Source organism: Heterodontus francisci, chromosome 34 (assembly GCF_036365525.1).
Source record: "Heterodontus francisci isolate sHetFra1 chromosome 34, sHetFra1.hap1, whole genome shotgun sequence".
Lineage (NCBI taxonomy): Eukaryota > Metazoa > Chordata > Chondrichthyes > Heterodontiformes > Heterodontidae > Heterodontus > Heterodontus francisci.
Genome location: NC_090404.1, coordinates 7,253,933 through 7,272,395, shown reverse-complemented (window position 1 = coordinate 7,272,395; position 18,463 = coordinate 7,253,933). Strand labels below are relative to the sequence as shown.

General features: G+C 41.2%; 1 pseudogene; it reads left to right on the top strand.

The window, feature by feature from the left end:
* The first annotated feature begins 460 nt into the window (after positions 1-460).
* LOC137348988 (Ig heavy chain C region, secreted form-like) lies at positions 461-16,869 on the top strand (annotated as a pseudogene).
* The last annotated feature ends 1,594 nt before the right edge of the window (positions 16,870-18,463 follow it).

Sequence of the window (18,463 nt, the reverse complement as noted above, 5' to 3'; positions counted from 1 at the left end):
AATCACTTTACTAATATCCCGCATTCAGTTGCATAAATTGCTAACAAATTATTGGTATAGACTGAAGGGATAGATATAGAGAGATGGATTGACACACATTAACAGTCACTTTAGACCCTGGTAATGTAATTTAACCTGAGAGATTCACATCCCCTGTGAAGAGTTGAGGAAATAAAGAGATCTAATTTACAGTCCACAATGCAATTATTTATTACTGAACACATACTCAACTGCAATATCTCCATTTACTACCACGTAATACAGCATTAAAACCATAAAGTCAAATCGCTATCCCTGGATGCAGATAAAAAGTTCACATTTAATAATATCCCAGTGTCATGATATGAGTCCATTCTGTTAGTGATGTGGAAGGTGGGACGTGGATCCAGTAACCGCCTCTCTCAGGGAATCAATAGGCGGCGCCTATAACCTCGCCCCCTTCTGCCGGGTATTTAAATGCCGGTCACTGGGACCACAATACAACAGTCCGGGAGTGGATTTGTTCAGTGAGTTCTTACCAGAACCATTTTCCCTGAATTGCCAGAAGGATGAGGTCGGCGATTTCTCTCAGTCTGTTGCTGGTTTTCTTATCCCGTGAGTAGACTGTTACCGTCTCAGTGTTAGTCTCTCTCTGGAATGTTACAGAGTCAGGAATAATTTCACCAGGATTAATCCTCGGGTTTTTAAATATTTTTTACAGGTGTCCATTCGGATGTCGTGTTGACTCAGTCAGAGGCAGAGACCGGGAAACCAGGAGGCTCCCTGAGACTGACCTGTAAAACCAGCGGGTTCACTCTTAGCAGCTACAGGATGTACTGGATCCGACAGGTTCCCGGACAGGGGCTGGAGTTGCTGGTTAGCTACTATAGTTCATCTAACAATGCTTACGCCCCAGAGATTAAAGATCGATTTACTGCGTCCAAAGACACTTCAAAAAACATCTTCGCTTTGGACATGAAGAAACTGAAGACCGAAGACACCGCCATTTATTACTGTGCCAGAGATCACAATGAGAAGAACCAGGGCTGGACCCGTACAATAACACATGGAGAGGGAATTCAACCACTTCCATCATAATCTAACGGTCAGTAATTGTATGAAATACAATATTAACGGCAGTGTTCAGAAACAGACCAGAGACCGTCTCTTACACAACTAGCACAGTGAAAATTCAATGGTTCAAATCTAAGACACTGATCGAAGTACTGATGAGTAATTTTGGCTGTGCTGATTTTTAATGTTAACAGTATCGGCAATTGCAGATCTGGATAAGATGCTAGTTTTAAGGTGACTGAGACCTGGAGCGAGTTACTTGGAGTCACTTCCTACTGCGTGGTGTAAACTTTTGGATATATTCCGAACTAGGTCAGAAGTGGATTTCTATATGAAGTGAATGGTGAGAGGCAGTACTGAACAGAGAGTGAGTGCAGTATTTGTGCAGGTTCGTGTCACTGTGGGTACAGCACTGGGTCACGGTGCTGTACAGAGCGAATTCCTCATACAAAAACCCCATAAGGGAGTTTGCACAAACCAGTGATCACTTAACACGGTAGATGGTCCGTAAAGAATGAGGGTTAAATAAAAATACTGGGGAAATATAATATAGATTTGTAAAAATGTATAAAAGTCTCCTGCGTAATTAGTGCTGACTGTCACGCTAAATCAGTACAGAAGCTTCAAAAGTATTCAAATCCCCTTTATAAATATAATGACGGGTATAAACTGAATTATCTTACTGATATACTCGGAGGGGAGTCGGAATCAGGTTTTTGAGGACGCTGTGGAATTTAATCTCTGTATTTTGCAGTTAACAGTCCACCGCAGTATTTTACACAATGTGGTTCACTGTGATATACTGGGTGGCACAGCAGTTACTGTCAATACAAAAACTCCCTCAGCACTAATTGATGAGTCTGGGTCAGTGCTCGCTTTAACAATCCAACGATATATACAGTGAAGTTCTATTTGTGTGCAGCACTGTCCTCCTAGCATGGTTTATTATGGATAAACATTCATCAGTTGGTGATTTCAATAATTGCTGATATGTTACTGTGTGAAATATAAAACATCAGGGAAAATTATAAAGAGTGAAAAGAATCATTAACGCAGTTATAATTTTACAAAGAACCATCAAGATTTTATTTTGCCTCTGGGCTGTGGATATTTAAAATAATGATGGATTTCTCTCTATTCTGTGCAGAGCCAGTTATTGTGTGACCCAGCCCAGGGAATGTAACACTGTGACGCAATGGACTACTGGGGACAAGGGACCATGGTGACTGTGACTGCAGGTAAGAAACATTCATTTATTCAGTAACTGTTTTATTTGTGTTTTTATTTCTATTTCTATTTATTTTAACGATACCTTAGTTCACTGAAATGTGGACTCGGTGGATTCCGTATTGAGATTTGGTGCAATATTTCATGTGATTTTGCTGCAAAGGGATGAGAGAATTTAACGGCTTCTCCACAGGCTGTGCTGTTGAAGGATTCAGTTACTGTTTGATGTGATTTGGTGTTAATTTGTTGATGAGACGGTGTGTCTGGGCTACTTTAAATACCGAACTGTTGTTAAACTGTTCGACATTTCTGCTGATCATCTTGCTGACATTTAGTCGCTGCAGGTTTTCTAGTCTAGCGCAAACAATAAGTGTTTAAATATGTTTGAAATAAAAGTATAGGCAGAAAGCTTCAATGGTTAAGAATAGTCTTACAATATTTTGATTCATATTTGTGGTAATTAAATTGCCATCTGTCAATCTACTGCTCAGGAATGCTCACATGTAGGACAATAAATGTTGATGTAATTAAAAGCTTCATAAATCACAAACTTGCAGCTTTGGTCAGATTTAAATTAATATAATCTTCGTTATTATAATGCAGTGATATCTTCCAATATCAATGGATTATGCCATTGGCTCATAATAATTTATTAAACATGTTCTGTCTACTAACAATTCTGCGACCATTGTTTCAAATATCTGATCATTTTAATAATTAGTTAGTTCAGGTATAGGCGAGCTCGGTGGATTCTGCATTGAGATTTTTTTTTTTGCAATATTGCATTTCATTCTGCTGGTATTATTTGTAGAATTAAGCTGCTTCTCCATGAAATGTACTGTGGCGGGATTCAGTTCCTCAGTGATGTGATTTGGTGTTCATCTGTTGAAGAGAGTGTGTTACTTTGAATAAGTAAAATTTGTGAAACAGTTTGGTGTTTCTACATTGTTTAATCTCGAGCGAGCGGCTGCAGGTTTTCTGATCGAATTGAAACGTTCTACGTGTTTAAAACTGTTTGAAAGAAATGAGAAATAATATTTTAAGATATTTCATGGCATTTTAAAAATGTAACTGATAATTACAGGTTAAACTATTAAGCCATGGTTTGTGACGTGAAAGTCCGTTAAATGTTACTGCAATTACAAACTGCATAATTAGAAGGTTTGCAGATTGGAGAGTAAAGTTAATGTAATTCAAACAGTTTTAATGCGGCAATATCTCATCAGATAAACCAAATATGCTTTAATATTAACATCGATTCATTATTCATTAATCGACTTTCACAGTTCTGGGGTGCCATGCGCACAATTATCGTGACCAGAAATGTTATCGGCTGGAGACAATTTTAATTTATGCTTGAAATTATTTCAATAAGAGTGTACTTATTCTAGTGCTGTGTTCAGTTTGATGAACGATTTTGAATTAATTGTTATATTTCTGATTAAAACAAGTGAATTACAGCTTGTCTTGACTTCTAACTTCAATAGGAGTTGTAAATTGCAGTTTGTCAGTGTAATATATCTGTCCGGTTATTACATTCTTTGCGTGCAGCCCAAACCATGTTCTTCCTTAAATGTCATTTGTTGTTGGATAGTGAGATAATTATCACTAATCTAATATTAACAATTTTCCTGAGACAGGAAGTTGCTGGCAGTCAAAGTATTGCAGATATGATTTTGTTTAAATTGAAGAAACTTGCAAACTGCGTAAGGCTGGAGGCAAACAAATAACCCCTTGAAATTCAAGCAGATTCAATTAATTACAAAAGGTTAATGTTAGTTTTTAATTCAGTAACAAAATCCTGTCTCCCATCGGTATGCTGCACACAGGATAGAATTATAGACAAAGAACAGATTATACCTGAGAGTTATGCTTAATTCTTATGAAATATTAAATTGATCAGCAAAATCTGGGTTACATTTGTTCATTAAGTTTGAAATGTCGCAGATGATCTGAAAGAATTATTCTCGTCCAATTTTACAGTGATCATTTTGGAGCTTCTTTCAATAAAAAAAAACAGAATATATTTACCAATTAATTTACGGGGATTGTGTGCATTACGAGAATAAAGTATAAAAACATTGTCTGATTAAATAGAGGCAGCACAGTTCCTGATCGCAAACTGTCCGGATGTTTTTGATTTTTTTCTTAGATGGTTAAGATTTATGACAATATTTAAACACCAGAGTCCTGCTTTCACAAACAGGGGATGTTACAGCCCATGAACAGTTAGTGAGATGTGACCCTGGCCTGGCTTGAAACTATTTAAAATATTCCACTCTTAAATCCATCGTGTGAAATACTCGCTGAGATTAGACAGAGTTTATGATATATCAACACATTCAGATACATGCGCAGTTTCCAAGTTTGTAGATTGAAAGCAGGGCCGAAGTAGAAATTATTGTTCATTTTAAATTATTGAACTGTGATTCGATTAAGTAATATATTTGTCTGAATGTTTTCATCGATCAATATGACGTCTATTATTTAATATTGATTAAATGTCATATTAATTTAATTAAAATCCGATAATTTCACAGAAATTGGTCTTGAATTAATATTAACTAATGCTCAAAATTACAGTGTAAAATCAGGTAACCTAAATATTAACCTAGAATATAATAGCGCTAATTCAGTAAACATAAGTGACCTCCCAGGAGTCCAATGAGTGCAAAATAGCAAGGGCCGGAGAGAATTTTGAATGATGTCCAAAAATAATTTAGAGAACAACACATTTCTTACTCAGCTGTTCTCAGCTCGATAAGGTTTCACCGCTGATTTTAATTAACTTTGTGTATTGCTTCAATGATTTTTTGATAACATTTAGTTCTGAAATTGTATCAAACCAGTGGGTAATCTGTTTGCAATTAAATGTCTCCTGATTTGCTAAATTCTTTATCTGTCACTGAGTTCCTGTCACCGACATCAAAGTTTCCTGAATGTGGATTGTTTTGGTGTACTCATTTTAAGGGAAACTTTCTCACAGAATCACAGAATAATACAGTGCAGAAGAGGCCATTCGGCCCATTGAGTCTGCACTGATGCATTAATGGCACTTGATTTGTCTACCTAATCCCATTTGCCAGCACGTGGCCCATCGCCTTGAATGTTGTGACGTGCCAAATGCTCATCCAGGTACTTTTTAAAGGATGTGAGGCAACCGGCCTCGACAACCCACCCAGGCAGTGGCCTTCCAGAACGTCACCATCCTCTGGGTAAAAAAGTAAGTTCTTCCTCAGATCCCCCTTAAACCTCCCACCCCTCACCTTAAACTACTGTCCCCTCGTAATGGACCCTTCAACTAAGGGTAACAGATGCTCCCTTCACACCCTGTCCATGCCCCTCATAATCTTGTACACCTCGATCAGGTCACCCCTCAGTCTTCTCTGCTCCAGCGAAAACAACCCAAGCCGATCCAACCTCTCTCCATAGCTTAAATGTTCTATCCCAGGCAACATCCTGGTGAATCGCCTCTGCACCCCCTCCAGTGCAATCACATCCTTCCTATAATGTGGCGACCAGAATTGCACACAGTACTCCAGTGTGGCCTGACCAAAGTTCTGTACAACTCCAACATGTCCTCCCTGCTTTTGTAATCTATGCCTCGATTGAGAAAGGCAAGTGTCCCATATGCCTTTTTCACCACCCTATTAACCTGCCCTTCTTCCTTCAGAGTTCTATGGACAAACACGCCAAGGTCCCTTTATTCCTCAGAACTTCCCAGTGTCAGGTCATTCATTGAATACTTCCGTATCACATTATTCCTTCCAATGTGTATCACCTCACACTTTTCAGCGTTAAATTCCATTTGACATCGCCATGCTGACCATAACCTAATCAAATTTTGCCTCGCCAAGTGGAGATAGATTCTCTCCTTCAGAATTTTCATACACGTTTTTAAGATTGCAAACAGACAGGGAGAAACATTTGGAGGTCGAAGGGAGTTTTGGAAATGACTATCAGTTTAATTTCAAAGAGCTTACAGACTTGGAATGGTCACAATTTGACAATTGATAAATTAGAATCAAACAGCTTCATTGAAATTGACAGATTGAACAGATCTATCTGCTGAGAGCCCGATTGTTGCATCGTTTGTGCCTGTTCAGTTTCTGTGCGCCTGCTTACTGTGTCGGGACGAGGAGCCCTCCCTACAGGTGGTAAACAGTCTGATTCGTTCTCCTGCAACTTGATCCATTTATTTAAGAAGCTTGTATCTGTGAGAAACCTAAAGTTTTGACTTTAAGTTTGATGAGGCGCCTCAGCAATGAGATCAGTATTCCAGTCTGTGACAATCAGAAATAACACTTCAGAGACACGACAGACAGACTGTAGAAGGATATTTGGTCAGTTTGTAATCAGCAATGTACCTCCCTTGGGAGTGTTTGATTCGGCAATGTAGGGGAAGCTTTACTGCATACTTAATGCATACTGTAACTATCCTGGATCCGTTTGATGAGGCAAGGGTAGAGGGAGAAATTACTCTGTACCTAAACCTGGTTCAACCTGTCCTGGATGTATTTGATGGGACAGCGTAGAGGGAACTATTTTTTTAAATATTAAACTAGTGCTGTACCTGACCCAGAGCGACAGTGTAGTGTAGAGGCGGCTTTCCTCCGAATATAACACTTGCGATGTCTGACCTTACAGCTCATGACAGGGCCGTACAAGGGGGTCTTTACTCGATCGCTTATCTTTCCTGCACCTGACCTGAGAGTGTTTTCCCCAGTGTTCCAAGCATCCTTAATCTGCATCTAACTTAGAACTTGTGAGTTCTTGACCCAGATATATGAAAATAAATTGTTCCATTGCCCAGATTAAACAACGCATATTAATTGGTATTAATATTCTTTCATGGCCAAATTTTAATGAATTAATAATATTTAAAAATGTTAAGCATCAGATAATTATTGAATGAAATTGGTCTGATTTTGAGAGCGCTTTCAGAACAAACAGTTTCAGGAAGTGACTGTAACATACCAGAGAACAGCACCTGTTCTGATCTGATGAGGCTGGAAGACCTTTTGGCGATTTAAATGGAGAAAAGTCGAGACTCCTGCTCCAAATAACCATCATGATAATCTCATGTTTAAAACCAGTATTTCGTTCAAGTATTTTCAAAAGATAACAGGCAGTGATAAACTCTGAGATGCAGTTATTGGACTGGGTCACAGCAGAGGGCACAAAGCCACTGAAGTAAGCTTCTGTGTAACTTTTGAAGTGATACAGTTAGCCTGCAATCAATGTCAATCACAATAAACTTTAAGTCTCCGACGGTATCTGATTGACTCACTTCTATTAAATCTTTCAGATCCTCTTATTTTAAAAATCCTCTTTCATTATAATAAGCAATAGAAACAAATGTCAGAGATGTTCAAATTTATGAAGCCTTTCCTCCCATTGAATTTGGAAGAACTAACTCTACTGAGTCGGGTAGGATCACAGAATCTTCTCGTACGTAATGTGGCCATTCAGCCCGCCATGCCTGTGTTAGCTCTGAAAGAGCTCTCCAATTTAATCCTACAAGCCATTTCCCCCCTGGTAACCATGAAATGTAGTCTCCTTCTAGGACATGTCCTGGTGCCTTGTGCATTCCAGATGCGCTTACAGAGAGCATGCATCGACACGACGGGTTGAATGGTCTCCCTTTGTGCTGTAACCGTTCTATGCTTCTGTGAAAATCACCTTCTGTCAGGAAAGAGACCTCCTTCTGCAGCCACCACCCCGCCCACACTCCATTTTGTTGCCAATTATTTATTTTACCACTGACCCACTTGCCAGAGGAAACAGTTTCTCCTTATCTGCAACATCAAGACATCCCATAATTTTGAACATGCCTATTCAGTATCCAGCGAAGGAGAACATTTCAACTTGTATAATCTCTCCACATAACTGAACTCCTTCATTCCTGACATCATCCTGGTAAACTCCCTCTGCACTCTCCCCAAAGCCGTGACCTTCTTCCGAAAGTGTGATGGCCAGAATTGTGCAAAAAATACTCCAGCCTAATCAGTGACTTGCAAAGCTTTAACATGACTTCCTTGTTTGTATTCAATAATCCATTTTACAAGACCAAGTGTTCTATTTGCTTTCTTAACCATCTTCAAAACATTGTGAATATGCACCTCAGGCCCCTCTACCGTTCTACCCCCTTCAAAATAGTACCACTTACATTGCATTAGCTTTCCCCGTTGTTCCTCAAAGTCCAGCACTTCACATTTAACCGCATTAAATTGCATCTGCTCTGTCTCTGAATATTTCACCAGTCTGTCTATGTCCTCCTGAACTCTGTTGCTATCCTGCTCACAATTTGTTTCGTATAATTCTCGAACTTCGAAATTCTGCTCCCCAAATGGGCGGCACAGTGGCGCAGTGGTTAGCACCGCAGCCTCACAGCTCCAGGGACCCGGGTTCGATTCTGGGTTCTGCCTGTGTGGAGTTTGCAAGTTCTCCCTGTGGGTTTTCTCCGGGTGCTCCGGTTTCCTCCCACAAGCCAAAAAACTTATAGGTTGATAGGTAAATTGGCCATTGTAAATTGCCCCTAGTGTAGGTAGGTGGTAGGGAATATGGGATTACTGTCGGGTTGGTATAAATGGGTGGTTGTTGGTCGGCGCAGACTCGGTGGGCCGAAAGGCCTGTTTCAGTGCTGTATTTCTAAAATTTCTGAATGTTGTCTGATGTGGAATGTTATCTAATGTCATTTGAGAGCCCATCTGTCCAACCTTTGTGCCACCAACATCGACAATCTCTTTTCCATCCTTTTGGTGAGCGAGCTTTCAATATCTGACCAATAAGCCTCAAGTGTTTGAATTGTCCACACAAAACAGAAGTGAGAGTTGGCCATGTCAGCAATAACACTTCAGGAACTTTTGTCCTCCCTTGCCTGGAACTTACTGATATTCACTCGATGTATAATGTGTAAGTAATGTGAATATCAGATATTTATAGAAGAAACCTCTCCTGATGTTCACATTATGGTCGGTGCAAGCTGCAAGAAGATGTGTCTGCAACAACACAGTCAGCAACACCAGTTCTCACTGGTGAGGGGTGGGAAGATACTTTGGAAAATTAAATGGACCATTTCAAGAACATCATTCCAGATGACAGATATTTAGGAATCGGATTTATTTCGGATTATTAATTGAGCTGGAGGGAGCAGCAAACTCGGGAGAGATCCATTCAGTAAAGCTAGAACACAAATCACAATCTTCAAGTACTGAGAAGGAAACTGATAGTCTAGAGTCAATGCCGAGTCATCTAAAATTTTAATTCCAGAAACTAGGTTGTGTAAAAATTCCCCTCTGAAATCTGTGTACTAAATGATTCAGTCCATGTTTCAAAGGAGACTTCAACTATTTATTGTTAAAGTTCTTTATTGTTGTGGGAACATAGAAGATTAAAATGAAGTCATGTAGAGGTGTTTTGAATAATGAATGTTTTATCCAGAAATTTCGAAACCAATTTGCCCAGATCAGTGAGTTGGACTGCAGAGGGCACTGATTTAAAATCAGCGTCAAAAGAATGAAGGAAGAGGGTATGAATCTACTTTTCTACACAGGGGGTTGTTAGGATCTGGGATGTCCTATCAGAAAGAGAGCTGTCAACAGAATCCAACATAGCTGGATAAAATGGAACTTTAGAAAAGAAGATTAGGAATTGGAATAAAAACAAGAAATGTTGGAAATACTCAGCAGGTCACTGTTGAAGGGTCACTGACCTGAAACGTTAACTCGGTTTCTCTCTCCACAGATACTGCCAGACTTGCTGAGCATTTCCAGCATTTCTTGTTTTTATTTCTGATTTCCAGCATCCGCAGTATGTTGCTTTAAATTAGTAATTGGAAGGTCAGCGGGATCGCTGGAGTGATCTTTCACAGGCTTGATGGACCGAATGGCCTATTTCTCTGCTATCATTTCTATTATTTTATAATCCTGGGTCATGTACATGCTAGGATTTGTTGTAGGTTTTTTTATGGGGAAATAATGAAAGGACTTTGCCTGGGAGTCAAGTTTCGGGTTATAAACTCGTTTTATAAGCACACATTGCGATGCCTCTTTTTAAGAGTAGCCGCTATTTGGGGGTGGGGAGAGGTGGGGGTGGGCGTGGGGTGGAGGGGTGGGGTGGGTGGTTGGTGGTGGTATGTGGAGGGGTGGGGAAACCCAGCAGTCAATTTGCAGAGAGTAAATTTCCAAAAACTGCAATTAATAAATGCCGAGTGCTTTTTTTTTGGCAAGGTGCTGTTGGTTTAGAAATAAGTACTAGCTGAAATAGTGGGGAATCTCCTCTTCCAGATCAGTCCAATGGAGGGTACTTTATTGAGATGACTTCAAAAGGCTCTTAATTTTGTAATGTGACAGGTCCTGAAAGAGAGGTGTTTTCCTAACCAGGGGACCGACAGGCGATTATCACCAAACGATGGATCTAAATGAAGCTGAAATGCGGATGAAGGTTTTAATCGGAAAATATTGGAATCAGTTTCTAGCTGGAGTTAAATTCCGATGTGTCTGGTTACTTAATAAGCAAGAATCACAGAGTCTAACTTGTTCAATCTGCCATTGTTTCCCAGCGACACCGTCTCCCCCAACACTTTATGGTCTGTGCTCCTGTGAACAACCCAACACCGGTGGCTCCGTTGCCTACGGCTGTTTGGCGATGGACTACATCCCCCAAATCACCAGCGTTTCCTGGAAGAAAGATCAAGAGACGATCACCACTGGACTGAAGACTTACCCGTCAGTGCTGAACAAGAAGGGAACCTACACCCTGAGCAGCCAGTTAACCATCACCGAATCAGAGGTGGGAAGCAGCAAAATCTACTGCGAGGTTCGACGCGGAGAGTCAGTCTGGATCAAGGAAATTCCAGGTTAGTGTTGTGGAAACTGTGAAAAACACAAAAGCTATAATAATCTTTTGTAGAGCTTTGGCTATATCACATTTAGAGCACTGTGCTCTGTTCTAATTCCTGGAGATTCCAGTTAGTGTCTGCTTGACATCTGTTAAAATGTAAGAACAGTTTGCATTAGTTATTAATTTCTTCTAGAAATGTCTAACATGTTTTTCTTGAAGATTGTCAAGGCGACATCGTCCATCCAACTGTTCTCCTCACCCAGACTTCCAGTGAAGAAATCACAAGCAGCAGATTTGCAACTGTCTTGTGTTCAATCATCGATTTCCATCCAGAGTCAATAACCGTGAGTTGGTTGAAGGATGGACAATCCATGGATTCGGGCTTCGTCACCTCTCCCGCCTGTGAAGTGAACGGAAACTTCTCAGCGACCAGTCGGCTGACAGTCCCCGCTGGGGAATGGTTCACCAACACGGTCTATACCTGCCAGGTCTCCCATCAAGCGGTCACCCAAAGCCGAAACATCACCGGATCTCAGGGTAAGAGACACAAATGGAGAAAGCTCCAGATCATTCTGTTCTATGATGAATATCAAAGGCAGGAAATTATTGGAATTAGTACAAATCACAGAATAATTTCTAATTTACCATCATGTAGGTTTTATTTTGCTTTGTTCCGCTGTGAGTGCTGAATTAGGTTTGCTCACGGTTCAACATGTTATTACATCACCAAATAATGGTTCCCTCTGCTTTGATACAAGAACACAAGAAATAGGATCAGAAGTAGACCATATGGCCCATCGAGCCTGCTTCGCCATTCAGTACGATCATGGCTGTTCTTGGGCTTCAATTCCACTTTCCTGCCCGCTCCCCATATCCCTTGATTACCCGCGAGGCCAAACATCTATCTATGCCAGCCTTAAATGTATTCAATGATGGAGCATCCACAACCCTCTGTGGTGGAGAATTCCAAAGATTCGCAATTCTTTGAGTGCAGTAATTTCTTCTCATCTCAGTCCTGAATTATTGGCTCCTTATCCTGAGGCTGTTTCCCCGTGTTTATGATTGCCTGACCAATGGGAACAATCTCTCAGCTTCTACCCTATCAAGCCCTTTCAGAATCTCGTGTGTCTCAATTAGATTGCCTTTCATTCTTCTAAACGCCAGAGAATATAGGCCCAATTTACTCAGTCTCTCATCACCGGACAAGCCCACCGGACAAGCGGCCAATTTAGTAAATCTTCGCAGCACTGCCTCAAGTGAAAGGACATCCTTTCTTCAATGTGAAGGCCAAAACTGCACGCAGTATTCCATTTGCGATCTCACCAAAGCCCTGTACAATTTTGGTAAGACTTCTTTATTCCTGTACTCCAATCTCCTTGCACAAAAGGCCAACATGCCATTTACCTTCCTAATGGACGGATGCACTTGTATGGTAACTTTGTGTGTTCCTTGCACGAGTACCCCCAAGTCTCTTGGAACATTAACACTTACCATTTTCACTCCTTCCAAAATATTTGGCTTTTCTATTTTTACGACCAAAGTGAACAATTTCAGAACTCCCGATATAATACTCCATTTGCCAACTTGTTGCCCAGTCACTTAACCTGTCTATATCTCTTTGCAGCCTCTCTTTATATCCTCCCCACAGCTTACCTTTCCACTGAACTTTGTATCATCAGCAAACTTAGATACATTACTCTCTGTCTTTTCTTCCAAGTCATTAATATAGAGTGTAAATAGCTGAGACACCAGCACTGATCCTTGCGGCACCCCACTATTCACTGCCTTCCAACTTAAAAATGCCTCATTTATGCCCACTCTCTGCTTCCTGTCTGTTAACCAATCCTTTGTCCGCGCTGATATACTACCTCCAGCACCATGTGCCCTGACCTTGCCTATTATTCTTTTATGTGGCACCTTACTGAATGCATTTTGAAAGTCCAGGTACACTGCATCTACACGTTCCCCTTTATCTGCCCTACTAGTTACATCCTCAGAAATCTCTAATACATTTGTTAAACAGTATCTCCCTTTAGTAACACCACGCTGACTTGTTCTAATCATACTATGCTTTTCCAAGTGTAATGTCAAGACTTCTTTAATAATAGTTTCCAGCATCTTTCCAACGACTGACGTCAGGCTAACTGGATTGTAGTTCCTTGTTTTCTCTCTACCTCCTTTCTTGAAAAGCGGCATAACATTTGCCATAACATCCAGGCTGATGGGACCATTCCTGAATCTAAGGAATTCTGGAAAGTCATAGCCATCACATCCACTATCTCTGCAGTTATCTCTTTTAGAACCCCAGGATGTAAGCCATCAGGTCCTGGGAACTTGTCAGATTTTACTCTGTCAAGTTTCTCCAATACTTTTTCTCGGCTGATATCAATATCCTTAATTTTCTCACTCTTTTTAGCCGCTAGGTTACTGCCTGTTTCTGGTATGGAACTTGTGTCTTCTACTGTGAAGACAGACACAAAATATTTGTTCAATGCCTCTGCCATTTCCTCATTCCCCATGATGATTTCTCCTGTCTCTGCCTCTAAGGGACCAACGTCTACTTTGGCTTCTCTTTTCCTTTTTATGTACTTATAAAAGATCTTCCAAACTATTTTTATATTGATGGCTAGTTTACTCTCAAATTCTATTTTTTCCCCTTTTTATCAACTTTTTGGTTGTCCTTTGCTGCTTTCTAAAACACTCCCAATCCTCAGTCTTACATCTCATTGATGTCACATAGTGAATGAGGTGGCCTTGATATCAGGTTTATCTTGAGTTGGCTGATTATATTCAGAGCGGCAATAAGTGGCTGGACGTTTCCTGGTTACAGCCTCGGGATCAAGCGCTAGAAAGAGCATCGATTTCGAAAACTGTGTTCAATTCAGAACTCCGGAGTTCAGGAGGAATCTATTGGCCGTGGGAGTGGTGCAACAGAAACTGACTTGAATTGTAGCGCGGCTGAACGGGTTAAATTAAGAGGACAGATTTCACAGACCAATCTGGCATTGCTTTCAGGATTGAAGGGGGATCTAATTGAGGTGTTTAAGATGTTTACTGCAATTGATGGAGTCGATGGAGAAAAATATTTCCTCTGGTGAGGGACTGGAGAGCAAGGGGGCATAACTTTCAAATGAGACCAAGGTTATTCAGGGATGATATCAGGAAGCTAACATTTATGCAGTGGCTATCGGTGATCTGGTATTCTCTCCCTCAACTCGCTCTTGAAGTTTGGCATCAATTGGAAATTTTAATGTTGAGATTGATAGATTTATGCAAAGCAAGACTATTAAGGATCGCATATGGGCAGACGGGATTAAGATGCAGGTCAGCCATTGCCTATTTGAATGGCAGAACAGGCTGGAGGGGCTGAATGACCTACGCTTTTTCCTATGTTTCTATTATTGCCCTCTTGTCAGATCGCCTTCTGACTGCAGACTGACATATGAGGCGTTCTGACTCATGACAGATATAAGAAAACTGCCTCATACCGTTATTGTAAGTTATTCTGCACCTCAAAGCGATTCCTCAGAAGTGCATTTTCCCGGTTTTTCACCCCTCCTCCGATTGGTTCCTTCAGATGCAGTGGTTAGCACCGCAGCCTCACAACTCCAGCGACCCGGGTTCAATTCTGGGTACTGCCTGTGTGGAGTTTGCAAGTTCTCCCTGTGTCTGCGTGGGTTTTCTCCGGGTGCTCCGGTTTCCTCCCACAAGCCAAAAGACTTGCAGGTTGATAGGTAAATTGGCTATTATAAATTTCCCCTAGTATAGGTAGGTGGGAGGGGAATATAGGGACAGGTGAGGAAATGGCAGGAATATGGGATTAGTGTAGGATTAGTATAAATGGGTGGTTAATGGTCGGCACAGACTCGGTGGGCCGAAGGGCCTGTTTCAGTGCTGTATCTCTAAATCTAAAATCTAAATATTTTCCTCTTCCCAAATACCGTGACAAGGTGCCAGAAAATTAAGTTTGTTTCCTGTTGGGCCTAAAATTCGGGATTTCATTTGACTCTCGTTATGAGCCAGTGTGAATTAGATAAAGAGCTCGTGGGTGTCAGAGCCATTATATTTAGAGGAGATGTGATCCGGTGCAAGGACTGATAGACGGGCGGAAATACTAACAAACGAACATCCGAATTAGGAACAGGAGTAGGCCATACGGCCCTTCGAGCTTGCTCCGAAGGGATTTCGGGAAGAACATTATTCAGTGCGTAACACAATTTCTCCCGCAATTATTCGATTTTTACTCTGGGTACTTGCTTCAAAGCCCATTATAGGCTTTTTAGGGTGCAAGTACACAGTATATGTGACAGAATCTCCCGGAAGCTTTTTCAGGTTGTTGTCCTTCCAATAAACGATATTAATAAAGCAACAGCCTGAGGTCGATGTCTCGAAGTTGATTTATTCTCCTAGAGACAGTGAAGGCTGAATATTGGTGTCTGATTCTGAAGATGAATCTTTGTTTTATTGCCATTTCTGTTTTACAGTTCCTTGTTCCTGCAATGATCCAGTAATTAAGCTACTGCCACCATCAATAGAACAGGTCTTACTGGAGGCGACGGTGACCTTAACCTGCGTCGTGTCTAATGCTCCTTATGGTGTCAACGTGTCCTGGACACAAGAACAGAAGCCTTTGAAATCTGAGATTGCCGTGCAACCCGGAGAGGATTCCGACAGTGTGATCAGCACCGTAGACATCTCGGCACAATCCTGGCTGAGTGGGGTTGATTTCTACTGTGTGGTGAGCCATCAGGATCTGCCGACTCCTCTCAGAGATTTCATCCACAAGGAAAAAAGTGAGCGGTGAGATTGAAACAATAAGTGAGAGGTTGTGCTTATTTCCGGTGTTTGTACAAGGAACAATTCGTCCTGTTAAGTGTTCTCATGGATTATTCTGATAATTTAATTGTAATTCTGCAAACGAAACGCTCTGGAACCAGAGGTGATGCAATTACGGGGAAGCTAGATAAGTAGATGAGGGAGAAAGGTTTAGAAAGAGATGAAGTGAGGTGGGAGGAGGTTCGTGGGTGGCATAAACACCAGCACAGGCTAGCTGGGCTAAATGACCTGTTCCTGTGCTTTTTACTTCTATGTAATTTTCCAGTCTAATCCTTTAAGTTCTCTGCGAAGGGGATTGCATCCGCCTCTGCTCCGGGCTGGAAAACAGGACAGGCCGCAGAGGGGAAAGGGAAACCTTTAAAATTCAGCACAAATCACATTTCTCTCACATCTAACCAACGGTTACATTGTCTGTGGAATTATCCAGTTCATTGATATCTATTTTAATTTTTCTGCAGATAAAGATCTGCGGGAACCGTCCGTATCTGTCCTCCTGCCCCCGGCAGACGATGTCTCCGCTCAGAGGTTCCTCTCCCTCACCTGCTTAGTGAGAGGTTTCTCCCCCCGAGAGATCTTCGTCAAGTGGACCGTCAATGACAAGTCGGTGAATCCCGGTAACTACAAGAACACCGAGGTGATGGCGGAGAACGACAATAGCTCCTACTTCATCTACAGCCTGTTATCCATTGCAGCGGAGGAGTGGGCCAGCGGCGCTTCATACTCCTGTGTGGTGGGACATGAAGCGATCCCCTTGAAGATCATCAACAGAACAGTTAATAAATCCAGCGGTAAACCGAGTTTTGTGAACATTTCCCTTGCACTGTTGGATACTGTCAATTCATGTCAATGAGAATCTCTCGATTGCATTTTAATTCTTAAATAAAAATCAATAAAGACATTTTCCTCCAATCACGATTCAAATACACAAGCGCTCAATTAATTCTGCTTCCCACATTTTCTAAGGGTAGATCTATTCATCTAAAGTGGGATATTTGCAGGTCTCGGGCCCAAGTCTTGTGCAATCAGTGCTCCCAACTCAGATCCCACAGGTTAGCGACAGAGGAAAACTGATTCATTACAGGATTCCGGAAGGTAACACCAGCAACTTAGCTTTCCTCCTGCCTTGTCTGGGGATATCTGAAAATTTCCCTTTTCTAACGAACAAACGAAGTGCATTTAGATATCGGTATTCCTGCTTCTCGTGTTGTCCACCCCTTCGGTATTGAGGTCAGTTTGCAGTTTCAGCATCACAGGCTCTGGGAACTGAACCGAAGGCCACACACAAGTACGATCTGCACTCACAATTCTCCATCAGAAAGAGGGGAAAGTACAATTTATTAATCTACTATTGATCCACATCCTAAACAGAGAGGGGGAAAGGGTAATTGTTAATCCACTGTTCCTCCACTTCACCAATAGAGAAGGAAGGCAATTGTGGAACTACTGTAATAGGCCCCCCACCCCTCACCAATTCCTCGAAAGAGAAAGGAGTAAGGGCATTTGTTAACCCACTATACTCCCACTCCCCCTGCAGAGAGATTGGAAGCCAACTGCTCTTCATGATCGGATTCAATTGCCATCAGTTCAAAGTCGGCTTCCAGTTCACTGTACGAAGGTTTAAACATTCCAAATGGGAAACATATTGCAAAATATATCTTTATGCAACATGATATCTTAAAACATTTTCCTGTTGGCCACGTTCCCTGACAGATTAAATTCCAATAGTCTAAATCTAACTGGTGATTTAATCATCCACTATTCCTGTTGTGCTGAGGCCCATCATTTTCATTGTTGCATTCATCCAGCTGATGTCATATTGCATCTCGCACAGAATAGATTTACGCACAGAACGATAAAGAATATTCTCTGCAGTGCACACCGTCAGGGCTAGACGTGGTTATTTGTACTCTCTGAAATTTCGTTTAATAATAAAAATGTACAGGCACACGGACATAAACAAACACATAAACACACGCACATGTACAAACACACATTTGCATCTACATACACAAACAAACCCAAACGCTGAAAGAAAGATTCCCACAGTCACATACGCAAACACGAACATAAATGCACACGTTAGTACAGTCTCACGAAAGCAGAAACCTAGACATAAAAGCACACACTATCACACACATTAACACATACATGGACACATACACTCGCATATTAACAGACTCGCGTACATATGCACACAGATAAACAGACACACTAACACATTAACACACTCATTCACAAACAAATAGACACCAATATTAACATGGATACACAAGCGCGCACATCAGCACATACATTCACACACATGCTCACATAAACACACATTAATATATGCATTAATACATAAACGTAGACATCAACAAAAACATACATTTGCACACTCATGGGGACACAAGCAGGCATAAATAACACATTAGCACACACACATGGACATATAAACACACATTGACACACAGGGAAACATAAACACATCCATCAACACAGAAACACAGATATTAACACACGC